At 42.6% G+C, this 27,940-nt stretch overlaps 1 protein-coding gene and 1 long non-coding RNA gene across 5 annotated transcripts in view; both read right to left on the reverse strand.

Moving 5' to 3' along the window:
* LOC138975101 (carbohydrate sulfotransferase 11-like) overlaps positions 1 to 27,940 on the reverse strand; it is a 55,150-nt gene that overhangs the window by 15,368 nt on the left and 11,842 nt on the right. The window contains exon 1 of one of the 3 annotated variants that reach the window (XM_070347752.1): positions 7,998 to 8,097. The exons of the other annotated variants lie outside the window; for them this stretch is intronic. The gene's annotated coding sequence lies outside the window, so the exon portion shown is untranslated. Of the gene's footprint in view, positions 1 to 7,997; positions 8,098 to 27,940 lie in introns of those variants that run through there. 3 annotated transcript variants of the gene reach the window in all.
* Positions 648 to 6,751, reverse strand: LOC138975100 (uncharacterized). Of its 2 annotated transcripts, none has more exons than XR_011458508.1 (6): positions 5,821 to 6,751; positions 5,489 to 5,530; positions 4,877 to 4,955; positions 3,847 to 3,948; positions 3,180 to 3,226; positions 648 to 2,211 (listed from the first exon to the last, which is right to left on the reverse strand). It is a non-coding gene; the product is annotated as an uncharacterized lncRNA (long non-coding RNA). The 2 variants fall into 2 exon arrangements; XR_011458509.1 differs by having other exon boundaries at positions 4,868 to 4,955.

Genomic DNA, 27,940 nt, shown 5'->3' on the forward strand with positions numbered 1-27,940 from the left:
TGGTTCGACCTTGCATGAATGCAGGGCAAGTTCGAGTTTGCTAGCTAAAATTGCTGCTAGTGCTTGCCTTGTCTAGATCTGGAACTTTTTCAATTGGATTTTTTCTCTCTATTATACTGGAATAAGTGGGTGCTTTTCTAGATCTAAGCATCGACCGAATTAGATAATGATGTTCCTTGCATTGCATTCTCCTAAATCTGTTATTCTAACCAGTTTGTTTAAGAATATAATTGTTCGTTTTTTGTTGATAAGCTTACAAGATTTTTTCTTTTTTAAGTAAGTGGTTTCACACGTACAACATGAGACCCACATGCACTAGACAATGGAAGTTGAGGTCCTCGTTCAATACCACAAATGCCAGTATTATACTTCAGACTCCTTTTGGAGGAATGTGTGGGGTTTGGGTGTTGAACTTGAAGTGGCAGATTGTTTGCACAGGTATGAATGTTCGTACGTTCGTACGTGCACGCATGTATGCAGGCATTTGTTTGTCAAGCAGGAACATGCAACATTTTGTTGACCGTATGTGAGTGCGTGTGTAATAAAACCAACGACAAACAATACAAAAAGCTCCAGCTCTGCTTCTTCACCAGTCACAGACGCATTGCGTTGTTCAGCTTTCCAGAAATATATTAACTCAGTCAGAACCGGCTTCATGAATATTTTATTTCAGGAAAAAGTCAATCGAATCTACACAAAAAAAGGTTATTGCGTTGTTCTGTCTTTGAGACTGTACCACGTAATATTGAGCTTCTAGAAGAAACATGTCTGTGGCATAGTTTGACCCAACAGATAGAGAAGTCAACAGAGGTATTCTGCCGTCAGCAGCTTTATTGCTGTTTTGAATTTGATCTTGCATAATTTTATTACATAATTTTGCAACACACAAAGAAATCGTAATTGAATATTTTACGCAAAATTGAATAATTCGCAAACATGTTTGTATGAACAAATATTATTTTAAGAAAATATGAGTGTGAGGATGGACGTATTTTGAGTGAAGTAGCAGAAATTCTTTTTAAGTTCTTTAGCTACATGCACACGTTCTGTTAATTACGTTCTTAGCAGGGAGATCCAGATTAATAATACTGCTGTGACAGGTTGTGGTTTCCATACACACTTTGAATACAGGAAAACAAAAACAAAAACACAGTTAAAAAAAAATGTGCACATAGGATTAAATCATTAAAGTGTACAGAATAAAAGCAACATATGTACAAAAACAAATCTCGTGGTTCTCTTGTCAAACCCACTGTAGTAAGCACAGAATAGGAGAGAAGATTTTGGAGAAGGTGGCTTTACCTACTGAAGTAAATGATCAAGAGGATTCTAAGCATCCAGTGCTAAAGCTCTCAAATCACAAGACATACACACTTGTTGTGGCTATCCGAACTGTTGATTTAAAAAAAAACATACCTACAAATTGAAAACATCTATTACAAAATTATATATATTGTATGGATCTGTCTTTGTAAAATATACTGTACAGAAAATTTTAAATAATCTGCACAAATCTCGTGGTTCTCTTGTCAAGTAGTAGGCACAGAAAAAAAACCCAAAAAAACCTGTGTTTTGTCTTGTAAATTATACTTTACTAAATGTGTACAGTATTCTAAGAAAAAAAAATTCTTCCTTTTTATCATATCAATTGCCTCCCTTGAATTTTATTTGTAAAATAATTCTGAGAAAAAAAGCTTTCTACTTAAAAGCAGTGCAATCAAGAAAATGGGTACAACCTGTGTGTATACCTTTATTCCTTATTCTTTTTATTTAATTGAGGATGTCACTACGCAGTTTTACTGATTTAAAAAAAAATTCGCTTCAAATTATCTCCCTTGAACAAACACTTCTTTTTACAATTAAATTTTGTTTACACGAAGAGGTAGTTTTAAGGGTATATACAAAAAAAACAATATTGCAACCTTAGATGTATTTACATTTGGACTAATTCCATTAAAAAAAAATTCAAACTATAAATGATAAATCAAAATAAAACAGATTTTGGGGCTGTACACAAGCTAATAGGATTAAACACGAAAGTCGTACCCAAGAATCGTCAAATACTTTTGCTAACAGCTATACTTAAACATAAGAAAATATGATCTGCATCTCTTGTTATGAAGATGATGGCACTGGTCCACCGAAGTGCATGCCATATATGCTTTACTGTGCGCTCTCCCTCTCAATGGTCTTTCTCTGGCTGACTCGATTCTGAGGAGATAAAAGAAAACACATTCAGTACAAGCTGTAAAAAATAACAACAAAACTAGTATTACTTAAAGTAGCTGCTGGTTTCTGAGTATTTGATTGAAGGCCCAATCCGACTTGTAAGAAGTTTGCCCGACTGTCGCAGATTTGGTCAGGTATGGAGTAAAATCATGCCTCAATTTGGTAACATACAAACTGCAATATTCTAAGGCTGTGAGTGTGAGAATACATCGGTGCCACTTTTTAAAAACTTTCTTTTTGTGTGTGCGCATGTTTTAGTGCCAAAAATGAAGAGGCCGAGTGCTCTCTCTGCAAAACTTGTGTGAAGCTTCAGAGCTCTATCAATGGTTTGAAAGAAAAAACATACTTTTCCATTTTTGACGTTCTTGTTCCCTTCCCTGTGAAATTTACTGTCCGTAGGTTACCGGATTTTGTTAATGTCCGTGAAAACCTCAACTATTCATTGCTGAGTGCCTAGTGATAGCTATCCCCCCCAACGACCTAGCACTGCTGAATCCTGATTCTTCCCATTGTTTGATTCTGTAATGAAATTGTGTAGTTGGTAGTTATGTGAGCTTCTTCTTGGAGGGGTGGGGGTGGGGGGTGGGGGGGGGGGGTGCTGGTTGGTTGGGTTTTTGGGGGTTATTAAACCATCAGATTAAAAAGTAAGACTTCATTGTAATGTGCAGATATTTGTTCAGGTGCCCACCATTTTCTATGTGAAAACATGTTGCTAACTAACATGAACCCAACCATAAAACGTGATGTAGGTGAGTAGCCCATCTAGAAAAAAGAACCTGTTCTAATTCGGAATTAGAACAGGTTCGTTTTTCTAGATGGGCTACTCACCTACATCACGTTTCATGGTTGGGTTCATGTTAGTTAGCAACATGTTTTCAAATTCTCATCAGGCAATCACGGCTGACACTAAACACAGAACAGGTGGGAGAGACATAATTCAATTTACTCACCTTCCTTGCATTGTGAGACTGGCCATATGAATCTGCTGAAGTAGTTCCTGCACATATTTAATCAAATATTCATCTTAATAACGTGTTAATATCGCTTGTTCTAGCAAATCAGACTTGACAGTTTTCTGATGGCTTGCACAATTTAAGAGCTTGCCTGTCCCCAATCATTACAATAAGAAACAACATCTAGTATGCAAGTATTTTCAGGGTATGAAGGTTTTAATATAATGTCGGTTCTTCTGGGGGCATGGAGAAACACCTTACACAAAGTAGAACATACACAACACATTTCAAACAATTGAGGTCACACCATAGTTTTACTCACAAACAAACAACAGCAATACAATAAACAGTCTGCAAACGCCTACATGTTGTCTACACTAGGTATAAAGAAACAAAGAAGCACATGAAGACGGGCTTTGTCAAGTAGACCATTATAGCGAATGAGCAACAGCTGATGATCCAGACCACCAAATTGACATGATTTCCCCTTATTCAGTTTGTGATTGTAGTCATATTGACGATGCATGACTTCAATTTTTCAAAGTAAGTCTCTTGGTGCGTTTACGGATACATTCATTGTCACAATTATGACATGCTAATGTCTAACCTGGGTAAACTTCAATTCATGACTTTTTTCAAACTGGCATAGAAATTATGAGCATACCAGAATTATTTTCCTGTTAGACTGTCTTCTTCTTTTTCTTCTTCTGCGTTTGATATTCAATTCATGGCTGTCATATCGTCAGGTCAGTGGCTGCCATGAAGTCTGCAAATTAGATGATATTGTAAAGAAAGTACATGTAAGTAACATCTCATGATATTCTAACTTCAATTACATCACCTGTCTCACAGTCTGCCTCTTTAAAAATTAATGAATAATTTCAGTAACATAATTTTTGGGTAAAAAATAAAAAGGTATGAGAAATAATCCTCACTTTTTTTGTAATAACCCTCACCACCAATTGTTTTATTTCATTTCCATTTTAACAGATTTAGCACCTCTCCGAAAGCCAGAAATACACTTTAAATCCCACGCCCCCCCCCCCCCTCCGGCCCCCCCTACATAAACTAATTAAATAACTAATTAAGGAAAAAAATCCTTACATCATAAAAAGTCAGAACCACCAAAACCCCCCCCCCCCCCCCCCACCCATCCAATAAAACCTGAATACAAAAACACTTCAAAATAAAAAATGAAAACATTTAATTCCACTTACAAAATATAAAAGTTGTTATGCTTTATTTTCATTATCTGTTTACAAACACATAAATTGCTGTGCAAATCTTTTTAAAAACATCAATGCCTGAGACACCAGTAACCTGTTTATATTGTTGACCTTGTAGCTTTTCAGTTTAAGAGGCTGTTCTGGAATCTGCACTAAAGTCAAACATAACCATGAATACCGTGGGAAAAATATTACATCACCAAGACCGAAAAAATAACACCAACCGACACTCCTCACCCTTATTTCACCCACTATGCCAACCCAAAGACTGGAAAATAATAATCAAATACAGAATGAACAAAAATGCTTGATTTCATTTCTTCAATGATAAGTTGAAAATCTTCATTCTTCATAATAATGTTATTGGCATAATGTGTAATTGCCACAATTTACAGAGTTTAATTAAAAAAAATGATGCGATAAAAATCAAAGTGAAAACATTTGTTTTTATACTGATACCTTATTTACCTTGTGGCTTGTGTGCCTCAGGTTTAGGAGCGGCTCAAACGTCCTCTGCTCCTCAGTCTGCAAGAAATTAAGCGATGGCCTGAAGGAGAATAGAAAAAGATCCTTTGTCAGCACCCTGTGTATGTGTGTGGGTGGGTGTGTTAGATAAATAGGGGGGGGGGGGGGGGGGGGGGGGAGGTGCAATAGCTACCACGCCTAATGCAGTCTGCAAAACAAGTGCAACACTTCTACAGAGCTTTTATGATACAAAGCTTCAAATAAGAAACACATTACAATCAAATGAAAGCTGAGCCTGTCATTGCAAAATAAGGAATATACAACAATCCAGTGGCATGTAAAATATTGTTCCTTCAGAAAGAAGGCTCTGACAGCAGAAACAATTTAACTTGAAGTTTGAGTCCAAAATTATTTCTCTACATTAGTGAACGTACTTGCAGTAATACCCCTCACACATGAACTGAATAACAGACTGAATAACAGTGTGTTCCCAATGTTGCTTCCGTGTATCGGTTAGATCCATCTCGGTTAGATCCATCTGCAGAGTACGGATTGTCATCCGTTTAATATTAAAAAGGAAAAACAATCAGAACTTGTCATCAGTGATCAACCTACCTTGCAAGAGTGGGGTGAAACACTCACTTCCTGCCAACATGTCTGCAAAAAAAAAGAGGAAACAATACCAATGGAAGCTTAAAATGGTTCTTTTGTTCAATATGTGTACACGTGCTTCATTTCTGGGGTGAAAGTGTAAAATATATTGATGGATTGATAGAACAATATTGCCTCAAGTTCACCGCACCAAAAAATACTTATCAATCAACATTGTCATCACTCGATCAGCTATTCCATCTCTTTCATAAGTGTGTGTGTGATGGTGTGAGCGTGTGTGTGTTTGTGTACGTGTGTGTGTGTTTGTGAACAAGCGTTGAAAAACGTATGTTTACCTTGCTCTAGATCTACCGACTTTCGTAGGCGGAGACTTCTCTGCCGTGACAGCGGCTTCGTTTCCCTGGCAGAATTCAACATCTTGTACAGATCTGCCGGTCATTTTCATTTCCTCCGCTTCTAGAGTCACTTGATCCACAGGTTTAACGAACATTGAATGTTCTTTTAGTTCTTGTGACGGAAGTAAAATCAAGGAATTAAGTGGGCATTCCTGAGCCCTCTGCTGGCTTCATGTCCACAAAGTAAATCGCACAAACTTGCAGGGTTTGGGGGGTAGTTTATTACTTTGAAGAAGAACAGCTAGTCGTCGCTGCCCGTTCAGCATTCTTCGCGCGACTTTTGTTTTGCAGAGGAAGGCATATCTATGCAGTTTTTTTTCCTGATGAATGTTGCCAGGGTGCACAAACTGAGAAAGCATTCCCGATTTTCCACAATTTTCTACTTCTTTAAGCTTTACAGTCTTTTGCACAACATGATTTATAACTGCCGGTGTACGTCTAATTCATGATGCCAACCAGCTGGGTCAAAAGTTACGTTCGAGAAAATACTCGTTGAACTAAGTTCCAAACGAATGTCAAGGCCAGTTCTTGACTGGTTTTGAACTGAAGTTGGGCTCCAAATGAAAATAAACACTTCCTCCAGCTGCGCGACCCATTGATAACAACAGTTGGAACTGGTAGGAAGATGAACAGGTCTTGCGAACTGGCTACACACTGTTACGGTTCAAGTTTAAGTTCAAAGTAAACACTCAACTGAGGTTGCAGGTAATGGCGGACTTGACTTCCTTCATAACCAAATATCACTCTTCTGACAAAAAAACGCAAATGCTATGTTAAACCGGAAAATACGTAAACCGGAAAAGGAAGCGCATCAAAACCAAAATGGCAGCCCCCATGAAATTCGAAAGGTCACGGAAACAAGTCGTGAATAGCGTTCACGGGATACCTCCAGCTTCGCTGGGAATATAAAAATTATGATCAAAATTAAATTTTCGAAATCAATTTAAAAACACTTTCATCTTATTCCTTGTCGGTTCCTGATTCCAAAAACATATAGATATGATATGTTTGGATTGAAAACACGCTCAGAAAGTTAAAACGAAGAGAGGTACAGAAAAGCGTGCTATCCTTCTCAGCGCAACTACTACCCCGCTCTTCTTGTCAATGTCGCTGCCTTTGCCATGAGCGGTGGACTGACGATGCTACGAGTATACGGTTTTGCTGCGTTGCATTGGGTTCAGTTTCTTTCTGTGAGTTCGACAGCTACTTGACTAAATGTTGTATTTTCGCCTTACGCGACTTGTTTATTTATATTTTTTTAATTTGTTGTTGTTGTAATATACATCTTTCTTACATTTCACACAGCGCCTGATCGTGTGATTGCGGCCATTGCAGCGCTTTTTACTCGTTGACAATTATGAGAAGTATGAAACTCTTCATCATCTTAAACTTCAAAATATAAACCTGAATTTGTTTTTATAAGACAATTTGACTTTGAATGACGGATGTTTGTCAAAAGATTTATTGAAATATCTGATGTGCTTATCTTCTCATTGAAATATGCCAACAAATAAAACAAAACTTGACTAAATATAAAAACAAAAACATAATAGCCACAAAAACCCGTCCAAGCACACATATCTTTTTTTTTTTTTTTTTTTTTTTTTTAAACACATGACGCTGGAATAACGCTAAACTTTCCTGCTCATAATGAAACACGATAGCAGCAACTTTGACTCTGAAACTTAATTCTCACGTTTCAAATGGTATTGGAGGCAGAAGATCGTACTGACAACACCCCAAAGCAGTCGTACGATAACGCAGAAGAGCAAAATGTAGGGATACAGACGGTAGCGGTGTTTATCGCTTCAAGAGACAAACATAGGCAGTTCTTTGTCTTTCTCACACCTTTTTTCCACATGACGCTGCGATACTTTTATTACTGTGTGCGAACTATATAGTGACTGTTAACACGAGGCCATGGCATTTTCAAGATAAAAGTTGATGTCGATGAAAAACGATTTCAGCCAGACTTGATGCGTAAATAGAAAAATTGCGATGAAAAAAACCAAAACACCGATCAGCCGAAATGGGCGATCAAGACATGACATGTTTTTGATGGATGTGAAATATGACCACGAATATGATTTGCATATTTGAATATGATACACACTAACCTGACCAATCCCCTTGCGCGATACAAGCAGAAGACAGACTATCAGTTAAGTCATCAAACGTTACCACACTCAACCCACATGTCTGACGCTTCGCTCCCCTCCCATGCAAATGACTTTGAACAGAATGTAAATCAAACATCACAAGTGTTCGAAACATTTCTGCTCTGACGCGAGTAGTTGGTGCATATAAACATGTTCTAACGCATGTTCTTGTCTACACTGTACCATTGCACTGCACTGCGCTATAGCTGACGCGTCCATGTTTCAGTAAGAGATCAAAGTTTGTATAACACGTACGTTTTGTTTTGTTTTTACATTTAGTCAAGTTATGACTAAATGTTTTAACATCGAGGGGGGAATCGAGACGAGGGTGTGGTGTATGTGTGTGTGTCTGTGCGTGTGTGTGTGTGTGTGTAGAGCGATTCAGACCAAACTACTGGACCGATCTTTATGAAATTTGACATGAGAGTTCCTGGGTATGATATCCCCGAACGTTTTTTTCATTTTTTTGATAAATGTCTTTGATGACGTCATATCCGGCTTTTCGTGAAAGTTGAGGCGGCACTGTCACGCCCTCATTTTTCAACCAAATTGGTTGAAATTTTGGTCAAGTAATCTTCGACGAAGCCCGGACTTCGGTATTGCATTTCAGCTTGGTGGCTTAAAAATTAATTAATGACTATGGTCATTAAAAATCGGAAAATTGTAAAAAAAACAAAAAATGTATAAAACGATTCAAATTTACGTTCATCTTATTCTCCATCATTTTCTGATTCCAAAAACATATAAATATGTTATATTTGGATTAACAACAAGCTCTGAAAATTAAATATATAAAAATTATTATCAAAATTAAATTGTCGAAATCAATTTAAAAACACTTTCATCTTATTCCTTGTCGGTTCCTGATTCCAAAAACATATAGATATGATATGTTTGGATTAAAAACACGCTCAGAAAGTTAAAACGAAGAGAGGTACAGAAAAGCGTGCTATCCTTCTAAGCGGAACTACTACCCCGCTCTTCTTGTCTGATTTCACTGCCTTTGCCGTGAGCGGTGGACTGACGATGCTACGAGTACGAGTATACGGTCTTGCTGCGTTGCATTGCGTTCAGTTTCATTCTGTGAGTTCGACAGCTACTTGACTAAATGTTGTATTTTCGCCTTACGCGACTTGTTTTGTTTACCTTTCTCATTCGGTACGTGACACACTTCTGAAGTATTTGAAATATTCAGAACATGCAGACGTGTTCAACAAATTAAAGTTCCTCTGCATCGTACGCATTGTTTTCATGGTAAACCAGCCGCCTTGGTGCACACAGTTCTGTCGTCCCTAATGCTGCATGTGTCACGAATGTACACAATCTGTCATGTTGCATCATTTAAAGGCATATTGGAAAACAAATTGGAATACCGGGTTATCTAAACTGGGACATAAGCAGCTATTGTGTTTCCAGTGGAGTAATACGCAATGGGAAGTACTGTACGTAAAAAACTGTTTCCAGCTTGTTTTTACATTTAGTCAAGTTTTGACAAAATGTTTTAGCATAGAGGGGGGAATCGAGACGAGGGTCGAGGTGTATGTGTGTGTGTGTGTGTGTCTGTCTGTGTGTGTGTGTAGAGCGATTCAGACTAAACTACTGGACCGATCTTTATGAAATTTGACATGAGAGTTCCTGGGTATGATATCCTCAGACGTTTTTATCATTTTTTTGATAAATGTCTTTGATGACGTCATATCCGGCTTTTCGTGAAAGTTGAGGCGGCACTGTCACGCTCTCATTTTTCAACCAAATTCGTTGAAATTTTGGTCAAGTAATCTCCGACGAAGCCCGGACTTCGGTATTGCATTTCAGCTTGGTGGCTTAAAAATTAAATGATGACTTTGGTCATTAAAAATCTGAAAATTGTAAAAAAAATTATATTTTTTATAAAACGATCCAAATTTACGTTCATCTTATTTTCCATCATTTTCTGATTCCAAAAACATATAAATATGTTATATTTGGATTAAAAACAAGCTCTGAAAATTAAAAATATAAATATTATGATCAAAATTAAATTTTCGAAATCAATTTAAAAACACTTTCATCTTATTCCTTGTCGGTTCCTGATTCCAAAAAACATATAAATATGATATGTTTGGATTAAAAACACGCTCAGAAAGTTAAAACGAAGAGAGGTACAGAAAAGCGTGCTATCCTTCTCAGCGCAACTACTACCCCGCTCTTCTTGTCAATTTCACTGCCTTTGCCATGAGCGGTGGACTGACGATGCTACGAGTATACGGTCTTGCTGCGTTGCATTGCGTTCAGTTTCATTCTGTGAGTTCGACAGCTACTTGACTAAATGTTGTATTTTCGCCTTACGCGACTTGTTATTTGTTTACATAACCAAGAACAAGTCGCGTAAGGCGAAAATACAACATTTAGTCAAGTAGCTGTCGAACTCACAGAATGAAACTGAACGCAATGCAACTCGTAACATCGTCAGTCCACCGCGCACGGCAAAGGCAGTGAAATTGACAGAAAGAGTCCAGTAGTTTGGTCTGAATCGCTCTACACGCACGCACACACGCACGCACACACGCACACACGCACATACACCACGACCCTCGTTTCGATTCCCCCTCGATGTTAAAACATTTAGTCAAAACTTGACTAAATGTAAAAACCAGACACGCGAACAATCAAAAAACAAATACTTTGATTTTCACCAAACTTAATAACAGATTTAGGCAAATTGAAATAATTATGCCATGCAAGGAACATTTCTATTGAATTCGGTCGATGCTTAGATCTAGAAAAACACCAGCTCACTTTATGGGGATTTGAATCGTACTGTTTCATGAGTTCCAGATCTAGACTGATAAGATAGTAGAACATTTATTTTTAGCTTGCAAAATCGAACTTGCCCTGCAGTCACCTTAATACCTGGGGAACGGGGCAAAAGGGGTAAAAAAAATGGTTACAGAAATGATATCGAATGGAAATGGTAAAGTGAATGTAGATCTAACAATTGCATCATGTTATACCTATGTACGCCTCTGCATAATGGAGAATTTTCAAGTTGAAAAACGGTAGAATTTAATGTGCCCTCACTGGCCAGCCATAGCTTGGGTGATTTGTTTACCATGGGAGACAACTACAACTTCGTTTTGCGCGAGCATTTGAAGCAGAACTCTGCATGTCAACAAATCTTTGGTAAGTAAAGTATTTCGTCTTTTTTGTGCGATTTATAGTTTGAATTAAAAAGTTGCCACTAAACACTTGCAATATCAATGAATATTTCCGAGGTTTTACTTTGTTATAGGACAAATAAACGATCGGAAGCGATTGGAAGCGATCGATTTGATACTGCAGCAGACGATGCTTTGACAGTCTGTAATACGCTGCAGTGTTCGCTCGAATATATGTTTTTAATTCCTTTTTTTTTGTCTTTTTCTTTATAAAAATGATCTAGTTGACTACTTTTCTTGGAATGCGCAAGAGGATGATAATCAGCAGTAGCTAAATATCTGTATTTTACTGTAAATAGGACCGAATTGTTTAAGCCGACCTTCACCTTCACGCCGGCGCTAATGTTTTTTTAGGTCACAAGTATGGCTCGCGAAACAGATCTAAAGCTGCTGAGACAGTGTTGTGTATAAAATAGATTCACCAGAAAAAAGACATTATTGTACTTCTCATGATCAAACAATGAGGTAATTTAGCTACATGTATATTCTAACGTTGCCTTGTTGAGAACTGGGCGTGCGAGTCTGTGTGCGTGTGCGTTTGTGTGCGTTTGTGTGTGTGACGGTGCGTGCGTGTATGCAGTGTGAGTGTGTGTGTGTGTGTGTGTGTGTGTGTGTGTGTGTGTGTGTGTGTGTGTGTGTGTGTGTGTGTGTGTGTGTGTGTGATTCCCTGCCAGATTAAATGTCTAAAGTGATATAACACAGAATGACTCATACTCAGTTTAATTTATTTTGCAGCTTTTGTTCCAATTACAAACCATGGCGCTGTGTGTTTTGTGTGGTGATCCGCTCAACCTTGGAGAGAAGACTTGTTGTGCCAACAGACAGAGGAAGAGATCTATACCATAAACAAGGCTAGTCTGGAACGTGGTGATGCCGTTTGTCTATCAGAAGGTGAAGCAGTGCACGAGGTTTGTCGTCGCAATTACACGAATGCACGTAACATTCGGAGCGTTTTGAAGAAGAAAGCAGAAACATAGAACGCTTTATCAAATCAGTCTAGCACAGAATTTGTGCTCACAGTAATAATGTTTTGACTTTGCTAAATGTTGCCTTTTTTGCGGCAAGGAAGCAAACCTTGACTCGCGCTCTCGTCCCAAAGTGTATCCAGTTAGGACACTTGACTTTGAACGCACAATTTTTCAAGTTTGTTCGCAGCGCTGTGATGAATGGGCAGACATTGTACGAAGCAGACTGGAGTTTGTATCAGATTTGCCAGCTGCTGATGCAGTCTACCATCAAAACTGTAGTCTTTGCTTTCGGAGCAGGAAAAGACCACTACAGTTTACTCAGTCGCATCAAGTCAACAAACAGGTGAAACTTGGTCGACCGAAAAATGAGAGGAAAGCTGAAGCGTTGGAGAAAGTTGCTACCTACCTGGTTCAAAATGAAAACGAACAGATAACAGTGAACGACCTGATTATCAAAATGAAGGAGTTTACAGATGATGCTTATAGCCACCCGACGATGAAACAAGAACTTCAAAATTATTTTGGTGAGCAGCTCATCGTCACGGAAGTCAACGGCAAGTCAAATGTCGTAACATTCAGGAAGACGGCCTCTTCAAGTCTTCATAACTTTTATGCAAAAAAGGTCAAAGATGAGGATGCACAGAAAGAGCTGATTCTCAAAACCGCTGCAGAACTGCTAAAGAATGACATAAGAGCAGTGCCGACATCCCGTGCAATGTACCCCAGTGATGATGACATTTCATCGCGTGGCGCCAAATTAGAGTTTGTTCCAAAGTCCTTACAGATTCTTCTTGAAAACATCTTCAGTGGAAAGGAAACCAGCGTGAAAGTCTCATCGATTGGACAGGCAATTATGCAGGCATCTCGCCCACGATTGTTGCTGTGTCCCCTGCAGATCGGACTAGCTGTGCAAATGCATCACTGTTTTGATTCAAAGTTTCTCATTGACACATTGTATTCTGTGGGATTCTGTTCATCGTACAAGGAGGTTCTGACCTATGAAATGAATGCTGCCGTTTCAGAAAACAACGTTGCGTTTCAAGTTGATGGCCATTTTACCCAATATATCGCAGACAACCTCGACCACAACACAGCAACACTTGACGGGTGCAACACATTTCATGGAATGGGAATGATCGCCACTGTCACTCCGACCATCGGGAAAACAGACAGGATCAGAAGAAGAACTGACGTCAAGCCAGAAGAAATAGTGAAAAGAGCGAAAGTTGACATTCAGTACTACAACAGACAAGCGTGTGATGGCCTGCTGAAGCTGAAATTTGAACATCTTGAAAACGTGTTTGTAGAAGATGTAACATCAAAGGTGGATCTGCTGTGGAAAGCTTGCTGGCTGTTGCAACCCGACAGACCATCTTGGTCTGGTTTCATGCAAGCCATCCACAAGGGCAGATATCCAGGACAGTCATCCATAATATTTATGCCGATGATCGACATGAATCCCAGTGACACCTCGTGCATATTTTCTACCCTGCATTTCATCAGTGCTCAGGCAAAGCGCAGCAACACGACACCTGTGTTGACATTTGACCAACCCTTATAGTGGAAAGCATCATCTCCAGTGAGCCAGATGGCAGCGACCTTAAAGCCTGGCCATTGTCCTTCGCCTTGGACCCTTCCATCTGGAAATGAGTTTCCTGGCGTGTATTGGCCATCTGATGGAAGAAACGGGTCTTCATGAAGTGCTGTCTACTGTGTACGCACCAAACGCAGCGAGCAACATGCTTCAAGGGAAAGCTGTGCTGCGTGCCGTTCGAGGACACATACTTGTTGACGCAGCACTAATTATGCTGTTGCTGTCTGACATATTCCGTGTGCCACTGCCACTGCCCGAAAGTGACACAGAAAAGAATAGAGATAAAAACACGCAAGATGAGCAGACAGAAACACTTTCGACCCCTTACGAGTCTGAACTCAATGTGAACCAAGTTGACGCACTGAGCATCAATAAGGACACTGCTGTGCAGCTTCACGGTGTTCTAGAGTTAGAAGCAGCCTCGATGAAGGAACTCAGAAACAATCTACAGTTGCAAACACTTGCTGAAGTGTTCCTCCAAGACAATGCGACCTTAGAGGATATCCTATCAGCAGGTGAAAAGGCGTTAGTGCTGCTCTACAACGGTAGTTCCAGAGAGGGTCTCGATGAACTTCGCTACCGACTCTTCTGTTCAAAGGTAGCTGTTGGAACAACGTTTGTGCAAATTCACACTCTGCCACCCACCTCAGCAGCTGCCCGATTCCACAGCATGCGAGTGTACTTGCAAGTACAAGAATGGATGGGACTCAAAGTGGCCATGGATCCCACGGACTACGGCTGGAAACTTGAGCATGGCATCCTTGTTCCAGTGACAACAGATCTGCCGGCAGCACCAGCCGATGTGTTAAAGGTGATTCGCTGCACATGCAAAAGTGGTTGTGACACAAAAGCGGTGCAGTTGCAGGAAACACGGACTAGAGTGCACATCTGGATGTGGGGAATGTCGCGGTGTTGGCTGCTGCAACTCGCCTCTACCGTCTTTTGAAATCGAGAGTGAAACATCGTAACCATCATGTTTTCCTCAAACGGTAGGCCTATTGTGTTATGCACTCTTTTCTTCACCTGTAGATGACTTTGAATGAAAGCCGTCCTAGGAAGTATTCTGCTGAAGAAGACAAAGGGATAGGAATAGGTATAGTCATATTAAAGAATGCGTATTTCTTTTATCGTCCGTACGTGAACAACGCATTGCAATGCGTTATTGTTCATTTCATTTTCATTATTTTATTATCCCAGGGCTGGGAAATTCGGGTAGCTTCCTCCAAATGAAAGCTTGCAGCAACAAGAGTGGTGCTAACCAGGTGTGCGCGTGTTAAGGTGTAATCAGCTAACTGCACTAATAGCAGAATGACCAAGGTCTTTTACGTCTTACTGTGGTGACACGGGGGTGGGACATGGATACCGTTTCTTAGTCTGCACATACACTTGACCCTTGTCCGTCCACCGGCTTAATAAAGTGTTCCTTATAGATGATGGTAGGCTAATGAAGCGGCGTAGAGTGGAATTTTGCGGCGTTATTGGCAGAAACAAGGGTTTTTATATGTGACGTAATCAAACCGTCATAAAAAAGTTATGCAGAGGCTGCCAACGGTATAACTCGTTGGGAATGTTGAGACGGGCTATCTAAATGCGTTGCAACAAAAAAACTTTCTGTAACCATTTTTTTGGGGTCTAAGCATAATTCTGGACAGGCTCCCCACGCTGTAGCAGTTTGGCGGGGGGAGGGCCATAGAGTCGGCACACTGGGAGTGGAACTTGACGAAATGTCACCTAGGGCCTAGTACGATAGCTTCTCTCCGGATTGACGTACAAACAGCGTCAGGGCCGCTTCAAACTTACATACGGATTACGATTCCTATCCCCAGTTTCTCATGTTGGTAACCACTGGTTATTTGTCAGATGTGTCATTCTCCCACCGATGCTGTAATGCGAGTCAACAAAATGCCCTTTAGTTGTCAAACCACGTTCTCTTTTTCCGCGCAAACTGTTTTGCGTTCCGGACCGGAACTAAGGAGATGATCATTGACTATTTCTGATTGGACAATGATGCCAACGCCCACATGACCCTAGCTTCAATGTCAAGGTCGGAAAGTCGTGAATAGCGTTCGTGGGATACTTGCTCCAGCTTCGCTGGGATAACGTGGACGAAGAACTGAAAGGATTAATCAATCAATCAATCAAGCAAGCAAGAAATCGATTATTTTACCAATCAATTACTGGAGGGGCCGCTTGCAGAAAAATTTCCGAAATATCTCCCCACATAATAACGTGCATTGAATATCATATGAAATGCCAACGGTGTCCTCGGAGCTTATTTGTCTTGACTTATTGCAATAAGCGAAGAAGTGTTTGAACAAGGTAAGTGGTCGCTAACCGTTCATTATATATACATTGAGTATGGCGTTCACTGCTTTGATTATCTTTTTCTTTGAAAGGAGAGAGAAAGTGTGAGAGAGAGTGTGAGAGAGAGAGAGAGAGAGAGAGAGAGAGAGAGAGAGAGAGAGAGAGAGAGAGAGAGAGTGAGAGTGAGAGAGAGTGTCAAATCAAATCAAATCAAATCAAATTTTATTTTACGAGGGTTGTGGCATAAGCAATATAAACGAGCTTCTTTTCAACCAGCCCTCGCCCAGAGAGGGACTATTCTAATCTTAAATACACATATATATATATACAAACGTAAAACAATTACAAAAGATAAGCATGACAGTAAAAAAAAAAGAATTTTAAAGATGAAAATTAAAAAAAAAGTCAGAAAAACTATTCACATGACTATATACACGTTGTAGGCTATACATACATTCTTGCTCTTGAGTGTGTGTGTGTGAGAGAGAGAGAGAGAGAGAGAGAGAGAGAGAGAGAGAGAGAGAGAGAGAGAGAGAGAGAGAGAGAGAGAGAGAGAGAGAGAGAAAGAGAGAGAGAAAGAGAGAGAGAGAGGGGGGGAAGAGAGAGAGAGAGTAAGAGAGAGAGAGAGAAAGTGTGAGAGAGAGTGTGAGAGAGAGAGAGTGAGAGAGAGAGAGAAAGAGAAAGAGAGAGAAGGGGGGGACGAGAGAGTGAGAGGGGGGGGGGGGGCAGAGAGAGAGAGAGTGAGAGAGAGAGTGTGAGAGAGAGAGAAAGAGAAAGAGAGAGAGTGAGAGGGGGGACGAGAGAGTGAGAGGGGGGGGGACAGAGAGAGAGAGAGAGAAAGAGAGAGAGCGAGAGAGAGAGAGAGAGAGAGAGAGAGAGAGAGAGAGAGAGAGAGAGAGAGAGAGAGAGAGAGAGAGAGAGAGAGAGAGAGAGAGAGATCAAATCAAATCAAATTTTATTTTTCGAGGGTTGTGGCATAAGCAATACAACGAGCTTTTTTTCAACCAGCCCTCGCCCAGAGAGGGGACTAATCTAATCACATTTTACACGGATATTCTCTCTCTCTCTCTCTCTCTCTCTCTCTCTCTCTCTCTCTCTCTCTCTCTCTCTCTCTCTCTCTCTCAGACCATTCACCTATTGAAAAGGTGCATCTGTTTGCCCTTAAGAGGTTTCTGAACCACGGGGGTTAACCGGTCAAAGGCCGAACAGAAGCCGAAGGCCGCTCATGACACGTGTGAAGGCAAGTTTTGTCTGTTTTCTAGGTATTGTTTGATTTATGTCGGGATTTAAGGTAAGCTACTGATTCAGCGATGACTAAATTTGTTTCTCGATGCATAAAAAGTCAGGGAGCGATTGATATTTGCCCGTAAATAGCCTTCAAAGCTGAAAATGTCCGCGATCGAGCACCAGAAATGGCTGTTCGATGGGTTTTGCAAGTAGAAATGTGCTTTATTTCACCAAATCAGCTCGTATTTGGTGTGGGTACGGGATTCTAGAGGACGAAGGAGTCATAAGATGTGCAAAGAAGTGCTATTTGGGAGTAGAATAAATCTTCCGAGACAGTAGACAAGAGAAGGTCATATTTGAGAGATGCGCGTTGGCCGATTGTCTTTCCGACAAGCGAATGATACAGCAGATTAATCATTCGTTTTGACCAGAAACCTAGTCTCTAGTTTTTATGAATGAGTTTTTTTTAATTAAAACAATCACGAGAACTCTCTCGCTTAGCCTAATGGCTGTTCGATGGGTTTCGCAAGTAGAAATGTGCTTTATTTCACCAAATCAGCTCGTATTTGACATCGGTTTGGTATATATATATATATATTTTCTAATCCTACCGCGAACTGGATAGCAGACGCGGCACGACTGTTGCACCACACTTTGAAGTAATCCCACACTTTGAAGTAAATTACTTCAAAGTGTGGGGATGTGCCCCACACTTTGAAGTAAACCCATTTTTTACTTCAAAGTGTGGGGGGATCTTCCCACACTTTGAAGTAAACTCAGTTTTTACTTCAAAGTGTGGGGGGATCTTCCCACACTTTGAAGTAACTTACTTCTTACTTACTTGGTCCAACCTTGCATGGTCCAACCTTACATGGTCCAACCTTACATGGTCCAATCTTACATGGTCCAATATAACATGGTCCAACCTTACATGGTCCAACCTTACATGGTCCAATATTACATGGTCCAACCTTACATGGTCCTATCTTACATGGTCCAACCTTACATGGTCCAACCTTACATGGTCTAATCTTACATGGTCCAATCTTACATGGTCCAACCTTACATGGTCCAGTCTTACATGGTCCAACCTTACATGGTCCAATCTTACATGGTCCAATCTTACATGGTCCAATATTACATGGTCCAACCTTACATGGTCCAACCTTACATGGTCCAACCTTACATGATCCAATCTTACATGGTCCAATCTTACATGGTCCAATCTTACATGGTCCAATCTTTCATGGTCCAATAATATATATATGGACCATGTAAGATTGGACCATGTAAGGTTGGACCATGTAAGGTTGCACCATGTAAGGTTGGACCATGTAAGGTTGGACCATGTAAGGTTGGACCATGTAAGATTGGACCATGCGTGACCCAACATGTTTTAAAATCGTCACCACGAGTTTTCGTCACACTCAACAATGGGACATTGCTTAAAGCCTGATAACAAACATCACTATGTTTCTTGGCTCATCTGTTCACTCATCCAAAAGACTTTGCCATTTTTTTTGACAAAATCATCAAGCTCAAACAGGCGATGCAAAAGTCCCACGCTTTGAAGTAAGTTACTTCAAAGTGTGGGAAGATCCCCCCACAATTTGAAGTAAAAACTGAGTTTACTTCAAAGTGTGGGAAGATCCCCCCACACTTTGAAGTAAAAAAAATGGGTTTACTTCAAAGTGTGGGGCACATCCCCACACTTTGAAGTAATTTACTTCAAAGTGTGGGATTACTTCAAAGTGTGGTGCAACAGTCGTGCCGCGTCTGCTATCCAGTTCGCGGTAGGATTAGAAAATATATATATATATACCAAACCGATGTCAAATACGAGCTGATTTGGTGAAATAAAGCACATTTCTACTTGCGAAACCCATCGAACAGCCATTAGGCTAAGCGAGAGAGTTCTCGTGATTGTTTTAATTAAAAAACTCATTCATAAAAACTAGAGACTAGGTTTCTGGTCAAAACGAATGATTAATCTGCTGTATCATTCGCTTGTCGGAAAGACAATCGGCCTACGCGCATCTCTCAAATATGACCTTCTCTTGTCTACTGTCTCGGAAGATTTATTCTACTCCCAAATAGCACTTCTTTGCACCTCTTATGACTCCTTCGTCCTCTAGAATCCCGTATCCACACCAAATACGAGCTGATTTGGTGAAATAAAGCACATTTCTACTTGCAAAACCCATCGAACAGCCATTTCCGGTGCTCGATCGCGGACATTTTCAGCTTTGAAGGCTATTTACGGGCAAATATCAATCGCTCCCTGACTTTTTATGCATCGGGAAACAAATTTAGTCATCGCTGAATCAGTAGCTTACCTTAAATCCCGACATAAATCAAACAATACCTAGAAAACATACAAAACTTGCCTTCACACGTGTCATGAGCGGCCTTCGGCTTCTGTTCGGCCTTTGACAGGTTATCCCCCGTGGTTCAGAAACCTCTTAAGGGCAAACAGATGCACCTTTTCAATAGGTGAATGGTCTGAGAGAGAGAGAGAGAGAGAGAGAGAGAGAGAGAGAGAGAGAGAGAGAGAGAGAGAGAGAGAGAGAGAGAGAGAGAGAGAGAGAGAGAGAGAGGGAGAGAGAGAGAGAGAATTGAATTGAACTTTATTTAACAAGGATTAAGATTTAAGGCTACGCCTTTTCTTACAATCTGTCCTTGGGACGCACAGACACACAATGATAAAATGGAAAAATTAAAAATTAAAAAGTTAAAAAGTCAGAAAACTTCAGCACGTGATGATAAAGATGACGATGATGATGATGATGATGATGATGATGATGATGATGATGATGATGATGATGATGATGATGATGAAGATGAGGCATGAAGAGCATACATAAGTGGTTATTCATAAAATCAAATGCATACTATGCAAGTAATTATAAGTACAAGCTGGTAGCAATCGAACATGTAGCAGTAGTACAACAAAAATATGTTCAGAATATACAATGCACAGCATATCTTTGACGTAATACTAAGTGTGGTAAATCAAAACGCGTTAAACTACTCAGACATAAAAGTGTTTTTGACACATTTTTTAAAACTTTTTAATGACTTTAAGTGCTTAAGGGATGATGGAAGTGAATTCCAAACTGATGTGCCCGAAAAAGCAAGACTGGTCTTATAAAGGTCAATTCGTGGAATCGGTGGGATCAAGTTGACCGACCCATATCTGTCGGTAGCTTTGTTAAATAAGAGAGAAGAGAGAAGAGAGAGAGAGAGAGAGAGAGAGAGAGAGAGAGAGAGAGAGAGAGAGAGAGAGAGAGAGAGAGAGAGAGAGTCTGTGCCGTGGAACGATAGAGCATGATTGAAAGCCGATAATGTATGTTACCACTGTAAATTTGTTTGTCGTTGCACCTACCCATATTGTTAATTCATGCGCTGGATATGTCTTTAGGTTTAAGAGAAAGAGAGGGAGAGAGAGTGAAAGAGCGTGCGTGCGTTCGTGTGAGTACATTATGTTAGAGAGAAAGAGATAAAACCGGGTGATTGTCCATAAATACAAACACACGGCATGTATTACTGACCCCCCCCCCCCTCCCCACACCCCGTTGAAATGAACCTTGTGTGTTTAATCAATAAAATGTCTTACGTCTCTCTCTCTCTCTCTCTCTTTTTGTTTCCTTACAAACTTCAGAGCAATCAGTCAGTCCCTGCCTCCTTCTCTTCCTCCCTACCTCTTTCTCTTTCTCACACATACACACACACACACACACACACACATACACACCGGCAGGCACACACACACACACACACACACACAAACACACACACCCACACACCCACACACACACCGACTTCCACATACACCGTTCATCCTCTCTCAGCTGGGATTATAGTGGTTTCTGATTCAGCGTACTAAGGATACATCAGGAACGCATGACAGATCCCTCCACAAGTAACGTGCCTCCAAACTGCCCACTGGGATTGGAGCGTTCAAAGGCTCATTTCTGTGTAAACTGTTTGGCTTAAAATCGTACTGACATCGGGCCAGGCCTTTACAGGGGAAAAGACCATCCCTCCACTTGGTCACATACCAACAATCAATGCCAGGGGCGGACGAGGGGGGGGGCACAGGGGGCACGTGCCCCCCCCCCCCCAAAAAAAAAATTCTATGCTGATTCTACAGGCATGAAAACTGAAGAAAAAAAATACTGAAAACAAAATTCGAAGGCGCGTAGCGCCAAGTTTCGCAGGCGCGTAGCGCCAAGTTTCGCAGGCGCAAAGCGCCAAGACTTCTAGGGGGGTCCGGGGGCATGCCCCCCCGGAATTTTTTTTTCAAGGGTGCAATTTGGTGCAATCTGGGGCTATCTGAGCCTTAAAATTGGATTCAAACATGGCCCCAAAACTATTTTACTATAACTATGACTAGGGAAAAAAAAGAAAAAAAAAGGAACCAAAAAAAAAAGGAAAAATACGGAAAAGAAAAAAAAATACGGTTTATTTTTTTCAAAAATACGGAAAATACGGAGAATTTTCATGCATGCCCCCGGACCCCCCTAGCAAATTCGGGCGCTTCGCGCCCATCACATTCACTTTCGATTCAAAGTGCCCCCCCCCTTACAAAGCAACTGATCCGCCCCTGAATGCCCTGACTGCTTGCTGATCATGTGAGTTGGATTTTTGTTGTTATGAATTCAGTTTGTCAAAGTGTTTTTTACGAAATGAATTCATTGAAAAACAATCCTACTGGGCATCCACATTCTGTTGAGCTTTGGTACGAGTCCAAGTGGATGGATGGTCTTATCCCGTGTAACACCCAGGCTGTTCAGTGTTGGTATGTGACCAAGTGGATGGATGGTCTTATCCCGTGTAACACCCAGGCTGTTCAGTGTTGGTATGTGACCAAGTGGATGGATGGTCTTATCCCGTGTAACACCCAGGCTGTTCAGTGTTGGTATGTGACCAAGTGGAGGGATGGTCTTATCCCGTGTAACACCCAGGCTGTTGAGTGTTGGTATGTGACCAAGTGGAGGGATGGTATTATCCCGTGTAACACCCAGGCTGTTCAGTGTTGGTATGTGACCAAGTGGAGGGATGGTCTTATCCCGTGTAACACCCAGGCTGTTCAGTGTTGGTATGTGACCAAGTGGAGGGATGGTCTTATCCCATGTAACACCCAGGCTGTTCATTGTTGGTATGTGACCAAGTGGAGGGATGGTCTTATCCCGTGTAACACCCAGGCTGTTCAGTGTTGGTATGTGACCAAGTGGAGGGATGGTATTATCCCATGTAACACCCAGGCTGTTCAGTGTTGGTATGTGACCAAGTGGAGGGATGGTCTTATCCCGTGTAACACCCAGGCTGTTCAGTGTTGGTATGTGACCAAGTGGAGGGATGGTCTTATCTCATGTAACACCCAGGCTGTTCAGTGTTGGTATGTGACCAAGTGGAGGGATGGTCTTATCTCATGTAACACCCAGGCTGTTCAGTGTTGGTATGTGACCAAGTGGAGGGATGGTCTTATCTCATGTAACACCCAGGCTGTTCAGTGTTGGTATGTGACCAAGTGGAGGGATGGTCTTATCCCGTGTAACACCCAGGCTGTTCAGTGTTGGTATGTGACCAAGTGGAGGGATGGTCTTATCCCGTGTAACACCCAGGCTGTTCAGTGTTGGTATGTGACCAAGTGGAGGGATGGTCTTATCCCGTGTAACACCCAGGCTGTTCAGTGTTGGTATGTGACCAAGTGGAGGGATGGTCTTATCTCATGTAACACCCAGGCTGTTCAGTGTTGGTATGTGACCAAGTGGATGGATGGTCTTATCCCGTGTAACACCCAGGCTGTTCAGTGTTGGTATGTGACCAAGTGGAGGGATGGTCTTATCCCATGTAACACCCAGGCTGTTCAGTGTTGGTATGTGACCAAGTGGATGGATGGTCTTATCCCATGTAACACCCAGGCTGTTCAGTGTTGGTATGTGACCAAGTGGAGGGATGGTCTTATCCCGTGTAACACCCAGGCTGTTCAGTGTTGGTATGTGACCAAGTGGAGGGATGGTCTTATCTCATGTAACACCCAGGCTGTTCAGTGTTGGTATGTGACCAAGTGGATGGATGGTCTTATCCCGTGTAACACCCAGGCTGTTCAGTGTTGGTATGTGACCAAGTGGAGGGATGGTCTTATCCCATGTAACACCCAGGCTGTTCAGTGTTGGTATGTGACCAAGTGGATGGATGGTCTTATCCCATGTAACACCCAGGCTGTTCAGTGTTGGTATGTGACCAAGTGGAGGGATGGTCTTATCCCGTGTAACACCCAGGCTGTTCAGTGTTGGTATGTGACCAAGTGGATGGATGGTCTTATCCCGTGTAACACCCAGGCTGTTCAGTGTTGGTATGTGACCAAGTGGAGGGATGGTCTTATCCCATGTAACACCCAGGCTGTTCAGTGTTGGTATGTGACCAAGTGGAGGGATGGTCTTATCCCGTGTAACACCCAGGCTGTTCAGTGTTGGTATGTGACCAAGTGGAGGGATGGTCTTATCCCATGTAACACCCAGGCTGTTCAGTGTTGGTATGTGACCAAGTGGAGGGATGGTCTTATCCCGTGTAACACCCAGGCTGTTCAGTGTTGGTATGTGACCAAGTGGAGGGATGGTCTTATCCCGTGTAACACCCAGGCTGTTCAGTGTTGGTATGTGACCAAGTGGAGGGATGGTCTTATCCCGTGTAACACCCAGGCTGTTCAGTGTTGGTATGTGACCAAGTGGAGGGATGGTCTTATCTCATGTAACACCCAGGCTGTTCAGTGTTGGTATGTGACCAAGTGGATGGATGGTCTTATCCCGTGTAACACCCAGGCTGTTCAGTGTTGGTATGTGACCAAGTGGAGGGATGGTCTTATCCCATGTAACACCCAGGCTGTTCAGTGTTGGTATGTGACCAAGTGGATGGATGGTCTTATCCCATGTAACACCCAGGCTGTTCAGTGTTGGTATGTGACCAAGTGGAGGGATGGTCTTATCCCGTGTAACACCCAGGCTGTTCAGTGTTGGTATGTGACCAAGTGGAGGGATGGTCTTATCTCATGTAACACCCAGGCTGTTCAGTGTTGGTATGTGACCAAGTGGATGGATGGTCTTATCCCGTGTAACACCCAGGCTGTTCAGTGTTGGTATGTGACCAAGTGGAGGGATGGTCTTATCCCATGTAACACCCAGGCTGTTCAGTGTTGGTATGTGACCAAGTGGATGGATGGTCTTATCCCATGTAACACCCAGGCTGTTCAGTGTTGGTATGTGACCAAGTGGAGGGATGGTCTTATCCCGTGTAACACCCAGGTTGTTCAGTGTTGGTATGTGACCAAGTGGATGGATGGTCTTATCCCGTGTAACACCCAGGCTGTTCAGTGTTGGTATGTGACCAAGTGGAGGGATGGTCTTATCCCATGTAACACCCAGGCTGTTCAGTGTTGGTATGTGACCAAGTGGAGGGATGGTCTTATCCCGTGTAACACCCAGGCTGTTCAGTGTTGGTATGTGACCAAGTGGAGGGATGGTCTTATCCCATGTAACACCCAGGCTGTTCAGTGTTGGTATGTGACCAAGTGGAGGGATGGTCTTATCCCGTGTAACACCCAGGCTGTTCAGTGTTGGTATGTGACCAAGTGGAGGGATGGTATTATCCCGTGTAACACCCAGGCTGTTCAGTGTTGGTATGTGACCAAGTGGAGGGATGGTCTTATCCCATGTAACACCCAGGCTGTTCAGTGTTGGTATGTGACCAAGTGGATGGATGGTCTTATCCCGTGTAACACCCAGGCTGTTCAGTGTTGGTATGTGACCAAGTGGATGGATGGTCTTATCCCGTGTAACACCCAGGCTGTTCAGTGTTGGTATGTGACCAAGTGGATGGATGGTCTTATCCCGTGTAACACCCAGGCTGTTCAGTGTTGGTATGTGACCAAGTGGATGGATGGTCTTATCCCGTGTAACACCCAGGCTGTTCAGTGTTGGTATGTGACCAAGTGGATGGATGGTCTTATCCCGTGTAACACCCAGGCTGTTCAGTGTTGGTATGTGACCAAGTGGAGGGATGGTCTTATCCCATGTAACACCCAGGCTGTTCAGTGTTGGTATGTGACCAAGTGGATGGATGGTCTTATCCCATGTAACACCCAGGCTGTTCAGTGTTGGTATGTGACCAAGTGGAGGGATGGTCTTATCCCGTGTAACACCCAGGCTGTTCAGTGTTGGTATGTGACCAAGTGGATGGATGGTCTTATCCCGTGTAACACCCAGGCTGTTCAGTGTTGGTATGTGACCAAGTGGAGGGATGGTCTTATCCCATGTAACACCCAGGCTGTTCAGTGTTGGTATGTGACCAAGTGGAGGGATGGTCTTATCCCGTGTAACACCCAGGCTGTTCAGTGTTGGTATGTGACCAAGTGGAGGGATGGTCTTATCCCATGTAACACCCAGGCTGTTCAGTGTTGGTATGTGACCAAGTGGAGGGATGGTCTTATCCCGTGTAACACCCAGGCTGTTCAGTGTTGGTATGTGACCAAGTGGAGGGATGGTATTATCCCGTGTAACACCCAGGCTGTTCAGTGTTGGTATGTGACCAAGTGGAGGGATGGTCTTATCCCATGTAACACCCAGGCTGTTCAGTGTTGGTATGTGACCAAGTGGATGGATGGTCTTATCCCGTGTAACACCCAGGCTGTTCAGTGTTGGTATGTGACCAAGTGGATGGATGGTCTTATCCCGTGTAACACCCAGGCTGTTCAGTGTTGGTATGTGACCAAGTGGATGGATGGTCTTATCCCGTGTAACACCCAGGCTGTTCAGTGTTGGTATGTGACCAAGTGGATGGATGGTCTTATCCCGTGTAACACCCAGGCTGTTCAGTGTTGGTATGTGACCAAGTGGATGGATGGTCTTATCCCGTGTAACACCCAGGCTGTTCAGTGTTGGTATGTGACCAAGTGGAGGGATGGTCTTATCCCGTGTAACACCCAGGCTGTTCAGTGTTGGTATGTGACCAAGTGGAGGGATGGTCTTATCCCGTGTAACACCCAGGCTGTTCAGTGTTGGTATGTGACCAAGTGGAGGGATGGTCTTATCCCGTGTAACACCCAGGCTGTTCAGTGTTGGTATGTGACCAAGTGGAGGGATGGTCTTATCCCGTGTAACACCCAGGCTGTTGAGTGTTGGTATGTGACCAAGTGGAGGGATGGTCTTATCCCGTGTAACACCCAGGCTGTTCAGTGTTGGTATGTGACCAAGTGGAGGGATGGTCTTATCCCGTGTAACACCCAGGCTGTTCAGTGTTGGTATGTGACCAAGTGGAGGGATGGTCTTATCCCGTGTAACACCCAGGCTGTTGAGTGTTGGTATGTGACCAAGTGGAGGGATGGTCTTATCCCGTGTAACACCCAGGCTGTTCAGTGTTGGTATGTGACCAAGTGGAGGGATGGTCTTATCCCGTGTAACACCCAGGCTGTTCAGTGTTGGTATGTGACCAAGTGGAGGGATGGTCTTATCCCGTGTAACACCCAGGCTGTTCAGTGTTGGTATGTGACCAAGTGGAGGGATGGTCTTATCCCGTGTAACACCCAGGCTGTTGAGTGTTGGTATGTGACCAAGTGGAGGGATGGTCTTATCCCGTGTAACACCCAGGCTGTTCAGTGTTGGTATGTGACCAAGTGGAGGGATGGTCTTATCCCGTGTAACACCCAGGCTGTTCAGTGTTGGTATGTGACCAAGTGGAGGGATGGTCTTATCCCGTGTAACACCCAGGCTGTTGAGTGTTGGTATGTGACCAAGTGGAGGGATGGTCTTATCCCATGTAACACCCAGGCTGTTCAGTGTTGGTATGTGACCAAGTGGAGGGATGGTCTTATCCCGTGTAACACCCAGGCTGTTGAGTGTTGGTATGTGACCAAGTGGAGGGATGGTCTTATCCCGTGTAACACCCAGGCTGTTCAGTGTTGGTATGTGACCAAGTGGAGGGATGGTCTTATCCCGTGTAACACCCAGGCTGTTCAGTGTTGGTATGTGACCAAGTGGAGGGATGGTCTTATCCCGTGTAACACCCAGGCTGTTCAGTGTTGGTATGTGACCAAGTGGAGGGATGGTCTTATCCCGTGTAACACCCAGGCTGTTCAGTGTTGGTATGTGACCAAGTGGAGGGATGGTCTTATCCCGTGTAACACCCAGGCTGTTCAGTGTTGGTATGTGACCAAGTGGAGGGATGGTCTTATCCCGTGTAACACCCAGGCTGTTGAGTGTTGGTATGTGACCAAGTGGAGGGATGGTCTTATCCCGTGTAACACCCAGGCTGTTCAGTGTTGGTATGTGACCAAGTGGAGGGATGGTCTTATCCCGTGTAACACCCAGGCTGTTCAGTGTTGGTATGTGACCAAGTGGAGGGATGGTCTTATCCCGTGTAACACCCAGGCTGTTGAGTGTTGGTATGTGACCAAGTGGAGGGATGGTCTTATCCCGTGTAACACCCAGGCTGTTCAGTGTTGGTATGTGACCAAGTGGAGGGATGGTCTTATCCCGTGTAACACCCAGGCTGTTCAGTGTTGGTATGTGACCAAGTGGAGGGATGGTCTTATCCCGTGTAACACCCAGACTG

This window comes from Littorina saxatilis, linkage group LG9 (assembly GCF_037325665.1).
Source record: "Littorina saxatilis isolate snail1 linkage group LG9, US_GU_Lsax_2.0, whole genome shotgun sequence".
In the NCBI taxonomy this organism is placed as follows: Eukaryota; Metazoa; Mollusca; class Gastropoda; order Littorinimorpha; family Littorinidae; genus Littorina; species Littorina saxatilis.